The sequence below is a fragment of the Eulemur rufifrons genome, chromosome 2 (genome assembly GCF_041146395.1).
Source record: "Eulemur rufifrons isolate Redbay chromosome 2, OSU_ERuf_1, whole genome shotgun sequence".
Lineage (NCBI taxonomy): Eukaryota > Metazoa > Chordata > Mammalia > Primates > Lemuridae > Eulemur > Eulemur rufifrons.
The window spans coordinates 21,476,015-21,488,947 of record NC_090984.1 but is presented as its reverse complement, the minus strand read 5'-3'; the positions used below and the strand labels follow the sequence as shown (position 1 = coordinate 21,488,947).

At 58.9% G+C, this 12,933-nt stretch overlaps 1 protein-coding gene across 2 annotated transcripts in view; it reads left to right on the top strand.

Moving 5' to 3' along the window:
* LINGO1 (leucine rich repeat and Ig domain containing 1) overlaps positions 1-12,933 on the top strand; it is a 187,642-nt gene that overhangs the window by 15,800 nt on the left and 158,909 nt on the right. For both annotated transcript variants that reach the window (XM_069457183.1, XM_069457157.1), the window contains exon 2: positions 5,056-5,168. The gene's annotated coding sequence lies outside the window, so the exon portion shown is untranslated. The remainder of the gene's footprint in view (positions 1-5,055; positions 5,169-12,933) is intronic.

The window sequence follows — 12,933 nt, the reverse complement described above, 5'->3', positions numbered from 1 at the left end:
TGCTTAAGGGAAGGGGACCTTCTGGAACTGGAGGAGGTGTCAGGCTCCTTCTGGGCATTTCTCTCTGAATTTGTTGATTGACTCACAAGTGGGAGGGACATTTCCAGACTGGCCTGATCTCTGGGCTTTGTCATCTGCTCCTGGCCTCTGCACAGGCCTGCGGGCTGCCCACACGTCCTAACACGCACTTAAACACGCACACACACACATACACAGGCAAAGTCCCCTTGCTGATGGGACCCCCAGGGACACACAACACGCCACATACAACACCACGCACACGTACACACACACAGGTCTACTGGGTTCCTCTCCGTGCAGACACAAACACACCCTCTCTGCTGTCATCCCCGGGAGTGACAACACACACACGCTGACTCCAGATTACAGACACGCCTGCGCAGCACTGGGAGTCCACACATCCTCCAAAGTCCACCCCCGCAGACCTACGCATGCCCTCTCTGTGAACGCCACACACCTGCACACCCCAGTCACCTCTCCTTGCACCCATGGGTGCATCTGCCCTCTCTCTGTACATATAGGGAGAAACACACACCCAGCCTTTTCCTCCCGCCCTCTCTCCCTCCCTCCAGCGCAGGAGGCTTGAAGCCCCTCTGCCCTGGAGTTTTCTACAAAGGCCCTTCCCGTGTTCCCTCCAGCCCCAGGGCTGCCCTGAGCCCAGGGTTCCCCAAGTCTGTGACTGTCCCTGAATTTTCTGGATACCTAGAGAAACCTCTGAGCCCAGCCTGGGAGGGCCAGAGCCCCGCCTGGGTTGCCTGTATACCTAGGGCAACCTCTGCCCTGTCCACCTTGGTTTGGGGGAGCCCAGGCATGGGCTCTGCGTTCTCCAGCCCTGCTTCCCAAACTGGCCTTAGAGCCCTGTCGTTCCTGGAAGGGAGTGGGGTGGGGCCGCCTAGGGCTGGGTGGGTGGGTTCCGTCCCCTCCCCTTTCCACTGGAGCAGCCCTGCATAGATCTGCATTTCATATTAGGGTCTGGGAAGGATTTTTTTAAAAACCCATTAACTCTTTATTGATTTTGTTTTTCTGATTACAAAGGAAAATCCAACAATACATTTGTGGAAGACAGAGGCCATGAAAGCCCCCATGCCCACCCCCTCGTCCCCCAGAGGCGATTGCTGCAAAGTCTGGCGTGTTGTCCTCCGGTCTTTTGGGGCACGTAGCGACAAGCTGTTATTGATAAAAATGGGCTTATTCTGAAATAGTGATTTGTCGCTTGATTTTTCCATATTGTTATGCATAGATGTGCCTCATTGTGTCAGATGGCTCCTGAATGTTGCATAGCACGAACATGCTATATTTTATTTGAACATTCCCCTATGGACAAATGTTTAGGCCACTTTCAATCTCTTCTGGACTCCTCCCCGCAGTGCTGCCCTGAGCGTGCTTGAGTATTTATACGTGACTGTTTGTGCTATTATCTTGTGGGCGGGGCTCCTAGGAGTGGGATTGCTAGGTTGCAGGGTGTGTGGGTTTAAAATGTTAATCAATATTGTTGAATTACCCTTCCAAAGGTTCAGCCAATGGTCTGTGAGTGTTCATTTCCCCACATCCTTGCCAGGACTGCTTGTTATCAATTATTTAAATTTTTCCCAATCTGATAGGCAAAAAAACGATAGCATGTTGTTTTCATTTGCATTTCCCTGATTGCTAGTGAGAGAGAACATCTTTTCATACATTTGTTGGCCAATTCAGTTCTTCCTCTGCAGATTTCTAATTCACTGCCAATTCTTTTCTTCTTTTGTCTTTTTTTCTTATTGATTTGTAGGGGCTCTTTGCATATTAGTGATATTTTCTTCCAGTGTCTCATTTGCCTTTTAACTTTGTTTACGGTGTCTTTTGCTGTGTAGATGTTTTGCTTGTTTATGTACGGTAGTTGGATTTGTCAAATTTTCACTTTATGGCTTCTGGATTTAATGTCTGGCATAGGAATTCTTCCCCCACTGCGTAAGATTTCACTTCAAATAAGAGTTTTATTGCTGAAAAATCTTTTGCAAAGTCCCAGTTTGCAGGCTCCTTCCCAGCTATGTCTGTTGCTCCCGGCAGCTGCGGCACCGGCTCTGGGGAGGGAGAGGCAGCTTCGCCTGCACATCCTCTCATCTCCTGGCCTCGCCCTCCGTCCATCTGGCTTTGGGGTTGCTGCCGACCTGTCTCTCTCTGGGCCTCTGTCTCTGCTGTTTTCCCATCCTCAGTTGGTTTCCCGTCAGGCAGTGGTGACTAGGGACATGAGGTGGCAGTGGTGGCAGCCCTTAGTGGGTTGGGGACGGGATGGCAGCTGTCAGGGAATGTGCTCCCCTCATCCTCCACCTGCCAGGCTAGCCCTGTGGCATGTGGGCTGGCAGGGCAGGCCCTGGCCTGGTTCTCTCTCTCAGAGAAACTCTTTTCCTGCCAGAGCCGACGTCACAGGCGCTGGGCCAGGCCTAGTCCCTCCTCCATCGGGAAGCCTTCCAAGACTCCTCCTTCCTCCGCTTGCTCCACACTGGACCGGTCCTCCCTTTTCTGTCCGTGCCAGTCTTCCCTGGTCCTGCCTTCTCAGTGCCGACCCCCTGGGTCCACCCGGCCACCTCTCAGGGTCTTGGTCCCACATGTGCACAGTAGGTCCTGGGGGTCTGTGCCACTGCTGGGAGGCAGGGCGTGTGCAGACACAGTGGAGCTGGCGGCTTTTCCAAGCTGAGCTCTGGAAGGTGTTCCCTTTTGCTCTCTCAGTACCCTCCCTCCCCAAATCACTGGAAAACGAGTAGACAGTTTGCATGCTGCCGACAAAGAGATGTTCTTTGGCCCCCGGGCCCAGCCAGGTCCTGGCTCTCAGGGACGGCTCAGGAAAGAGCGAGGGGCAGTGCACGGCGTGGGGTGGGCAGAGCCTGGCGAGGACGAGGGGAGTCTGGCACCGGCGCTCTTCGCGTTGCTGCTGTGTGACAAGGCACTTCCCTCACTCCCTCGTTTCTGGGGACTGGGGGTGCCAATGGGGAACACCCTCTTACCTCCTGGAGGCGAGAGGGCCCCAGCTGGGCCGGAGGGGCCTTGGGGCTGGGGAGCGGTTGGGAGATGAGACAGGGAACCCAGAGATCGCTTTGGAGCGCAGCTCTGCAGTGCATAACCTAAAGCTCTGAGAACCTTCCCTGAGCTCCCGCAGCCTCCCGGACCCCTGTCCTGGTGCCCTCCCTCTGATCATGGTGGCCTGTTGCCTCTCTGAGCTCCTGGTGAGCAGGAGCAGCGTTCTTTATATCTCTCTGTCCCGGTCACCAAGCACACAGCAGGCACTTAATAAAAGTAGAATGAATCAACGAAGAGCTAGGGATGTTGATCAGAGGGTTCAGGTCTAGGGAAGAGGAGACTTGGGTTCTGGGCTTGGCTTTTCTGATGACTTGCTGGGTGAGCCTGACCCTAGTTGGGCCTCAGTCTCCCCATCTGTACAATGGGTGTTGGCCTTTCAAGCTCTGCGATTCTGTGCCTTGTTGCCCAGAGCAGGCACGTACCCACGTGCCACACACACACGCTGGTACCATTGTCTCTGATCCGTGTTTGCTGAGCATCTACTGGGTGCCGGCCCCCCACAGTACTGAAGCCACATTGGCGGGGTCCTTGAGTAGCTGTTTCCGTGAAAGTCTCCCATTTCTGGGGCACATGTTAATTCTGCTGAACACACAGGTCTTGGATTCTGAGAGCTCCCTGGGCTCTGCTGAGGCGGCGAGGAGCCAGGAGGGCAGGTGGGAAGTGCCGACCTTGGCCGTGGCCCCTCCACCCTCCTTGGCTGTGGGGCCTGCAGCTGGGATTTCGTGTCTTCCCTGGGACTCGGCGCACGGGCAGACCTCGTGTCCAGGAGAGCACCTGGCTCCCACTGCGACTCCTCCCTTGCCCCAAATCATTGTCATGCTCTGCCTGTGGTCCCATTTCCATAGCAACTCCTTGTGATGCCACAGAGGAGAGTGGGAGCTGCAAGAAGGTTTGGGGGGAAGGGAGCGGGAGGCCCGTTCGTTGTCTTAGACTGTGGCAGCTGGGGGCTTGGAGCGGTGCTGGGGATGGCCTGCCCTGCAGCTCAGGTGGAACTGGGCTCAGGGCCGCCAGCCAGGTGGTCTGGAGGCCTTCCAGGGACAGGCCTGCCCGTGTTGGCCTGGGCCTGGCTGGCTCGTGCCAGTCTACTGGGACCCAGCTTGGGCGGGCACTGAGAGCACCCCTGCCTGGCTAGACCTGGCTTGGGGGACCCAGGCCTGAGGAATTTCCCAGGCTCTGACTACCCCTCTGTCCCAGGCTGGCACTACCATGTCCTGTCCTGTCCGCAGAGCTGGCTGGCAGCAGAGGTCATAGTTTGGGGCTGGTGAACGCTGGGGCTGGGCAGGCCTCTCTCAGCTGGTCCATGCTGCGCTGTGGCTCCATCCTGAGGATGGGAAAGCCAGGCTGGGCCGTGGAACCTGCTCAGTCCCGTTTCTCTGCCTGTGCTTGGCGGAGAAGTCTGCAGCCCGTGAAATGGGAAGACCCTGCTCTGCAAAGAGTCCCTCCATCTCCACCCACCCTGTGGCTAGAAATTCCACCATTAGCACTTGAGACTTGATAGACTGTTTATTCTGGGAGGGACCCCGAGGCCTTTGCTATCTGCGCACATTAGAGCACCCAGTTCAGAGCCCCATCCACCCCGCTTCCGTCCATCCTTCTGGAAGCCTTGCGAGTCCCCTGGGGACCTGGGCCTGTGCTGGCTGGCACCATCGAGAGGGGCGGAGGCCTGGCCTGGACCCCCAGGAAGATGGGGCCTGCTCACCGTCACGAGGGCTGCCGGGAGCCGGACGCTGGGTCAGATGCCAACTTCCTGAGTTTCCCTTTCACCATCACGCTTGTAGCCACCTCTGGGCGCCACCTGCACTCGTATTGTCTTAATCCTGTCTTTGCATTGAAGAAAGGGTGTGGGGGGAGATGTATGGGTATTTATTGCTCAGCTGGGGGGGCACGGGGGAGCAGACCCATTTGTGTACGTGGCCCCCCTGCACCCCAGACCACCCGCTGCTGCCCCACTCGGGGTCTCAACCGTCTCCTTTCTCCCCACAGCCTCCTGCGCCCGCAGGCCCTGAGCTGCAGTGCCCATGGGCAGAGAGGGCGACTGAGTCAAGCCCAGGCTGACCCCAGCCCCGCCGCGCTCCCCAGACGCCACCCAACCCGAGGTGAGAGGCCACTCTGGGCCGCCGGGCAGAGTGGGGGTGGTGTGAACCGTGGGGCGTGGGATCTCCAGGGGAGGCCATTGCAGGGCGCTCTCTCCGGGGGCTCCCCTGTCTCTCCTTCCCAACACGCTGTCAGGCCCAAGAGGTTTGCTCTGGTGGTGCCACCTCCTGCCGGCCCTTGCTGCGGCAGGGCCCAGGCAGCCAGCTCAGAAGCCTGGGGCATCCTTCCCGGTGACGTGGTTTCCTGGACAGGGCTGGCTGCTGGGTTCTTGTGTGGCGTGGGAGGTCTCTGAGGGTGAACTGCAGGGCTCTGTCCTTGGTCCTGTCACACTGTTGACCAAATGTGTACCTGACTCCAGGTCAGGAGGGAGCTGGAACACGTGGACTGAGACAGTCAGGGTCCAAGAAACTGCCAAGAGGCTGGCACTGGCCCTGATGTGTGGGGTATAATGGGGCTTCACGCCAGAGCCAGCGTGTGGGTCCAGACACCTTCAGGGCCGGATGAGGCTCCTCAGACCCCAGGTGTGTTCGTGTGACAAGCACTGGCAGCCAGGTGACCTTGGCTCTCTGTGAACAGAGCAGATGGGCTCTTGAACTGTATCATGAGGAGCAAGACACCCAGAATGTGGGAGGTGACAGACCCTCCCACATCATGTTCCATGTGAGGGGTTGTGGAGGAGCCACAGCATGTCCCAAAGAGGTAGGAGATGGGAAGGAGGGGGACCTGGGTTGCTGCCTGGCTGGACCCCTGGCTTGCTGTGACCTTGGACAAGTCACCTTCCCCTGTATCAGGGCCCATCCCCTGTTCTTGACAGGCCCCTGTGACCCACGCAAAGGCTGCAGAGGGACTTTGCTAAACAGAAGGAAGGCGTGGTGGGGGCTTGGGCCGGCCTGCCGTCTCCTTCTCACTTCTCAGAGGCAGAAGGCGGCTCAGCAGGGCAGCGGGCCTGGAATCCCGTCTCCTGCGGGATCGGGATCGGGTGACAGTGTGGCTGAGGCCCAGCCGGCCCTGCTCTCCTGCCAGGAAGCTGGTGGCGTGTGGTACCTGGACTTCCTTCCCGGGCACGAGGCTTCGCTCTGAAGCCCAGTTATCTCCATCAAACTAGTCCTGCTAATGAGTTGGTTCTGGGTGGGATGAGCAGCTAATGAGCCCTCCAGCTTAACCTGTAGTTGCTGAAGGGAGGTGGGAGAGGACGTGGTCAGGGTTGTCTGAGAGGTGGCCGGGGTGACGAGAGGCCGAGTGATCCGGGCTCCCCCACACCCTGGCCAGGAGGCCGCAGCAGCCTTCCCCGCTGCCCAGGCAGACGCGGCACCCACAGGCGTGACAGCACGGGGCACGGCGGGCATAGCGGTGGGGAGGCAGGGCTTGCTGGAGGAGGCGATGCCTGGGCTGAGCCTTGAAGTCTGGAAGGTCCTTTTAAAACGTTCTATTTTTCTGGTTATAAAAAAGTAATGTATGTTCTCCTTAGAAAAATGTGAGCACTTGGGTGTTTAGCCCGTCAGTCTTTTACAAAATATGTATTTATGACATAATTGGGATCAAGCTGTACTTACTGTTTTCTAACCTGCCTTTTGCACTTAATACCATACCAAGATCATTTTCCCATCATTAAACACTCTGCTACAATGTGATTTTTGATGGCGGCATAATGTTTCAGCCTGTGTGTGCCGTAGCATGTTTAACCAATTCTCTGTTGTATGTTTTGATGGTTTCCAATGCTTTGTCATTATCAATAACGCCTGGATGAACGAAGTGGTGTACGTAGGTTATGGCGGGCAGAAAAGGTCTGGGGTGGGTCTGGGGGTAGGGCCCGGCCTGAGCACAGGTGTAGAGGTAGGGGAGTTGGGAGTGTGTGGGGGGAGGGACTGCCAGAGGGGGCTGGGGCTGGTCACGGAGCCCTGGAGGCCGTGCCCAGGGGCTGGGGCTTGGCTCGGCAAAGCTCCAGACTCCTGCAGGAAGCCCGGGTTTTTCCTTGCTGTCCCCTGCTTCCTCTGTCCCCTCCTTTAGTGCTGCAGTGGTTGGAGGGGAGGGACAGGGTGGCGGAGGGAGGGCAGGCAAGGTTGGGGGTCCCAGATGCCACAGCTGTTGACCTCTCCAACACTGGGAGAGTCAGTGGTGTTTCAACCAAGCCCCTCTGCTCTCTGGTGAGCCCTGCCCAGGCGTCCTCCTTGCAGGAGGGATGCAGGGGCCGGCTCTGAATGTCTCTGGACTCCTGGATCGGCACGGCTGATCAGAGGGGCACCCCCCATCCCCTTGGTGGCTGGGGGCCCATGACGGGGACCCTGGAGGGCCAGGGAAGGAGGCTGGGGGTGCTTCCCTGACCTCTCAGCAGAGCTGGTGGCCCCTCCCCAGTGCTCCCTCCCTTGTGCACACCTGGGTTGGGATGACGCATGGTGTGGGTTGCTTCTCCCCACAGACCGTGGGGACTCTGAGGGCAGAGTCTTTCCTGAGTCGCCCCTCTGCTCCCTTGGGCATGCACTAGGTGCCGCACAAAGGCTGCCGGAGTCATCATTTGCTCAGCGGTTCATTCCTCCTTCCTTTGCCCCCCACACACTGAACCCCAGGTGCACATCAGGCGTGGTTCTCTGTGCCCAGGATTGCATCCATGGGTGAACCACGTCATTGCCCCCATGGAGCCTAAATTCCACCAGAGCAGGCAGAAGAAACCAGGTAAGTCAATTAATAATACAAGGTTGGGGAGTCATAAATGCCCCAGAGAAAAATAAGGCCGAGACAGGGAGCAAGTGTGAACCAGGAGCCCCTCTGCCAGGTGGTCAGGAAAGGCCGCTTGGATGACACCCGTGCCCTCTGAGCAGGGACCCGAGCAGAGGAACAGGCCCTGGGGACATCTGGACAGGCTCTGGGCTGGGACCAGCACAGGGGCGTCTGTGGCTGGACGGCGGCCGGTGGGGGGAGGCTGAGAAATGAGGCTCCGGCTGGGAGTTTGAGAGGCACGCAGGGGTCTGAGGCTTGCGGGCTGCTCTCGCTGCCTGCTGGGGACGGGATCACGGGCCGGGTGGGCGAGAGCACAGCTGGCGGGCCAGTTGGCAGACCCCAGCATCAGTCCAGACGAGAGATCTCCATGGAGGGGCTGGGCCTGGGTGTGGCGGGGACAGGTCAAGTGTGGAAGGCTTTGAAGCGGCAGCGGAAGGATGGGCGGTGGGAGAGATCCGGGCCTGGGAGAGGGTGGGCGCTGGGACCTTTGACCAGGCCGAGGTACGGAGGCTGAGAGCTGGCTTGCAGGGGACAAGCAAGAGTCCTGCTGGGGTGTCTGCCGTGCCGGTGTCCCCATGGGGACAGTGTGAGTGCAGCTGAGCGGGGAGACCGGGCTGGAGATGCAGTTGTGGGAGCACTCGGCATCTGGGTGGGTTTTGGAGCCCCTCGGCCTGGACGAGATCGTGTAGAGAAGAAATCTGGGCCTTGCTGCCCGGGGGGAAGCCAGCCAGGGGGCTCCCTCCCGGTGGGCGGACCTGTTACTCAGCCTTGCAGACAGGGGCTCTGGATGTGCCAGTCTGGAGAAACTGTTGCCACCTCACCTTCCCAGCTGCTCCTCCCAAATGGCCTCATGGTTGGCACCATCATTCGGTGACATTCGTTGGGGCTGCTGTGGGCAAGGAGTGCGGTGCTGATACTGGCCTGATCCTCTCACCCTTTCCTCCCCCGAGGGAGCCAAGTCTGGAGCAGCCTCGGCCCTGGTGGTCGTTAATACAGGCCTTCCTTCAGGTCATGCTCCTCCTCAAGAACTTCAGTGGCTCCTTATTGTTTAAGGTTGAAATCCAAGATCTTTCTCCTGATTATCCAAGGACTTTCTTGATCTGTCCGAAGCCCACCCTTTCTGTGCCCCCTCCTTTCCAACAGGTGATGCTGCTCCTCATCCCCCCCCCCAACCAGGCTCTGTTTCACCTTCCATCACCTCAATCTGGAATGCTGTTCTTAACCACCAGCCACTCCCCACCTCTTCTAGATGTCTTCCTTGACTCTTCCCCCAATTTGGCCCCTCTGAATGGCTGTGTGTGCCCTGTGTCTGGTCCTTCCCAGGCCCCGCGGATTGCGATGAGCTATCCCACCACATTACCCCAGCTTGTCGTTGTCCTCCTCGTCCTCAGCTTGTCTTGATCTTTGCCCTCCACATCCTCTTGTCCCTCACGTGTCCTGCCCACGTGCTACCCCCACCCCCATGCACGACTGTCAAAGCTCTTCCCAAACGGGACCCTGTTCAAACCGTGGAGCTCTGTAGGCTGGGGTGCCCAAGCTTGGCTCTGCACCAGGACCAGGGGTGTTACTGGAGACAAGGATCCTCTGGGGTCCACCCAGACCTGATCCAGAACTGAAACGGGGACCCAGGAATCTGGGCAACTAACAAGCCCCATAGTCACTTCTTGATGATCAGCCGTGTTGGGACGCACTGGCCCAGCCCAGACTTGTGCTGGGGGAGTGCAGGTGTCCTCGAGATTGTGGCCCTCTGCTCTTTATTTGCATGCCTTTAGGGATCTCGCTGTCTCCAGGAAGCCGAGGCCTCGGATGCAGCTCTGACGTGGCTCCTCCTTGTGCTGGCTGGGCTGGGTCTGCCTCCCTAGACCTCTGTGGATGGGGCCAGGCCCCACCCGGGGCAGGGGAGCTCTCCTTTCCCACCCCCCAGGCCCAGGGTGGGGCCTGGCATGTGATTGGGACTCCGGGATGGCACGTCGGGAACTTGCTCCCTCCACCTCCGCCTGCCCGGGCCTCCTCAGTGCGTTGTTCTTGCTGTTATCCCCAGCCCTCCGTTAAAGGGGTGATGGCGTGGAGGGCGGAGGGCTCGGCAGACGCGCCTCCCTCACACTAAGGGCCGCTGTGGCCACACTACCCAGCCCCCCGTGTGTCTGCGGTGCAGCTGGCAGCGAGGGTGGCAGGGGCGTTAACACAGCCCACCCTGCATCTCCTGCATCCTATGGCCGTGTGGAAGACGGATGTCGTCATTCCTCGTCCTCCAGCAGGCATTTGTGGAGCCCCTACCTCGTGCCAAGCAGTGTCCTGGGGATAATTTGAACAAACCAAGGTTTGGGGAGGGGCAGGGGCTTGTCGAGAGTCACAGAGCTGGTGCAGGGCCCAGTGTGCTCTGGAACCCGGGTCTGTGGGAGTATTAGTTTGCCAGGGCTGCTGTAACAGCACCACAAACCGCGTGGTTAAACACACATTTGTCGTCCCACAGCTCTAGAGCCTGGAGGCCGGAAAGGACTGGTCCCTCCTGAGGGCTGCGAGGGAGGCTCTGGCTCAGGCCTCTCTCCTTGGCTTACAGAGGCCTGTCTACCCTGTGTCTCGCACGCGGTGTTCTCCCTGGCGCCAATCGCCAAGCTGCTCTCCGTGCAGCACTTAACGATTGAGCCTGCATCTCCGCATTGCTCCTGCTTAGGACACCAGTCATGCTGGATGAAGGGCCTACCCTGCTCCGGTGTGACCTCATCCCGATCAGCTGAGTACATCTGCCATGACCCAGTTGCCAAATAAGGTCACATTCTGAGGTTCTGGGGGGTTAGAGCCTCAACATATAGTTTTTGGAGGGACACAATTCAACCCCTAACAGGCGACGAGCGCTGTGATTTTCACAGCAGCGGACTGTCCCAGGGCGGCTTTGGCCATTGTGAGCGACTCAGGGCGTGAGATGCTCCCGTGGACTACTGAGGCCGCCCCACGCTGTCGGGACACAGAGAGGAGATTCCCACGCCAGGGCCGGGACCAGGGCTTCTCCGAGGCCTGTCCCCGCCCGAATGCTAACCAGGCGCAGGAACGCGGTAGATGGTGTGTACTGCAACTGCGTGACTCCCGTCCCCGGGGCTGAGAGGCAGGGACGTATAGTGGGCTAGGAGGAAGGACTCCCCTGTTCTCACCGGGGTGCCCTGGGGGAGTGGCTTTTCCTTCGGGGCCTCAGTCTACCTGACTGAGTTGGGGACTGTCCTGTTTGCCTGCTTTTGTCACAGGCCCGTGGCTCGGCTCAAAGGGGAGAATGAATAGGAAAGTGCTTTGTCTTTGTTCATCTTCCATTATTCACTCTGCACAGATCTATCAAGTGCAGTGTGTGCTGGGCTCTGAGCTGTCCCCGGGGACACAGAGCTGGGATGGTCATGGCCCTGGCCCTCAAGGAGCACGCAGGCCACGGGTGGGGTCCAGTCCCAGCTCTGCTACTGGCTAAGGGTGTGAATTTAGGCAACCTGCCTAAGCTCTCTGGGCCTCAGTCTCTCCATCAGCAAACTGGGAGCAATAATAGCATCCACCTGGAGTGGATCAAGTAGGCCGAGGCACGTGAGGGGCTTAGAGCAGTGTCTGGCACATAGTAAATGCTCAATAAATATGATTCTGAGGGGTCAGCTATGGGAGAGTGTGACAGGGAGCCGCAGAGGGGCTTGGGGGCTGTTCGTTGAACATTAGGCTCTGGGAACCCTGAAGATGTGGTGGCCCCGACTGGGCAGGGTGGGTCTGTCATCATTTTAGTCCTTTAGCCACTTGCCACCCTGCTCTGAGTGTGGGCGCTGTGTGTTGGGAGGTGAGGAGGGCCGTGGAGCAGGTGGGCCCACAGGGAGGGCAGGATGCCTCTCACAGTCAGCGGGGACCTGGGGGTCTGGGCGGCGGCGTGGGGCAGCGTGTCACCTCTCCTGCGCTGCTCCCCGGGCCGCCCTGCGTGTGGGGAAGGGCGGTGGCGCCACTTGGCTTTCTTAGCCTTTGTGTTTAGTCTGCAGGTTTTGGGGAGAGGAGATGTTGGGGAAGCAAAATTAAAATTCCTCTTTGAGAAGTTAACAACTTCCCAATTAAAGGATTCTTATTTGTGAGATGCCTTCGAGGCCTTTTCAATCAAGAGGCTCTTCTGAATAATAAAAGGGCTGAGCTAGGCTTGGAGTGGAGCGGAGCTGCTGACAGGGAGGTGGCACGCTGGGGACGGCACCCTGGCTTGTATGTGACCGGGATGAAGCTGCAAGGCTTTTCCGCTCGGCAGTCGGGGTGGAGGGTGGCACGGGAAGGGCTACCCACCCCACCTGAGTAGCCCGCAGCCCTCCGTCCACAGCCTGCATGCCCGCCCTGGCTCCTCCCAGCAGCGGGCTGCTTCATGCCCCGCCTGGCTCTCAGTTTTGTCCATGCTTGGAGCCCCTTCCGGTCTGACCACTTTGTGACACCCCATCCACTCTTGGGAGCACTTCTGCTGGGCTCCCCCATCTTTCCCCCCAATGGCAGTAGTCAGCGGTGGACGTGGCCTGGACCATGTGCTCTGGATGGGGACAGCTCTGCTACCCTGAGCCCGCTCTCCTGGGTGTGGTGGTGGCATTGTCTGTTGGGTGTGTCCTCCTGCCTGTCAGCCTGGCGCCCCCACCCAGTGTACCCAGCTGGCTTCCTGGAGGCTCTGGGATCCGTCCCACTGGCAGCTGAGTGTCAGGTATCCCAGGAGAGGTGCAGCCACAGGTCCTGCCGGGATTAACCACTGTGCACAGAGTGCCCAGCTGTGCTCTCCCGTCTTCACGTACCTGGGAGGCAGCTGTGACCACCCATTTACACATGAGGAAGTGGCGGCTCAGTGAACTGAGGTGACCCTCTGTGCAGCGAGGATTTCTCACTAGAAGGAGGCCATGTCCTCCGGGGCTCTCCAGGTCACTAAGCAAAGAGGCGTTGGAGGGAGCATTGGCCAAGGCCCTCCCCTCAGCGGGCAGCCCAGGCGGTTACCTGGCCCTGATCGGGGCTGCCCCGGCACTCGCCAGTGTCATTTGAAGAGGTGGCCCACAGGCGGTTCCTCCGTCCAGCCAGTGT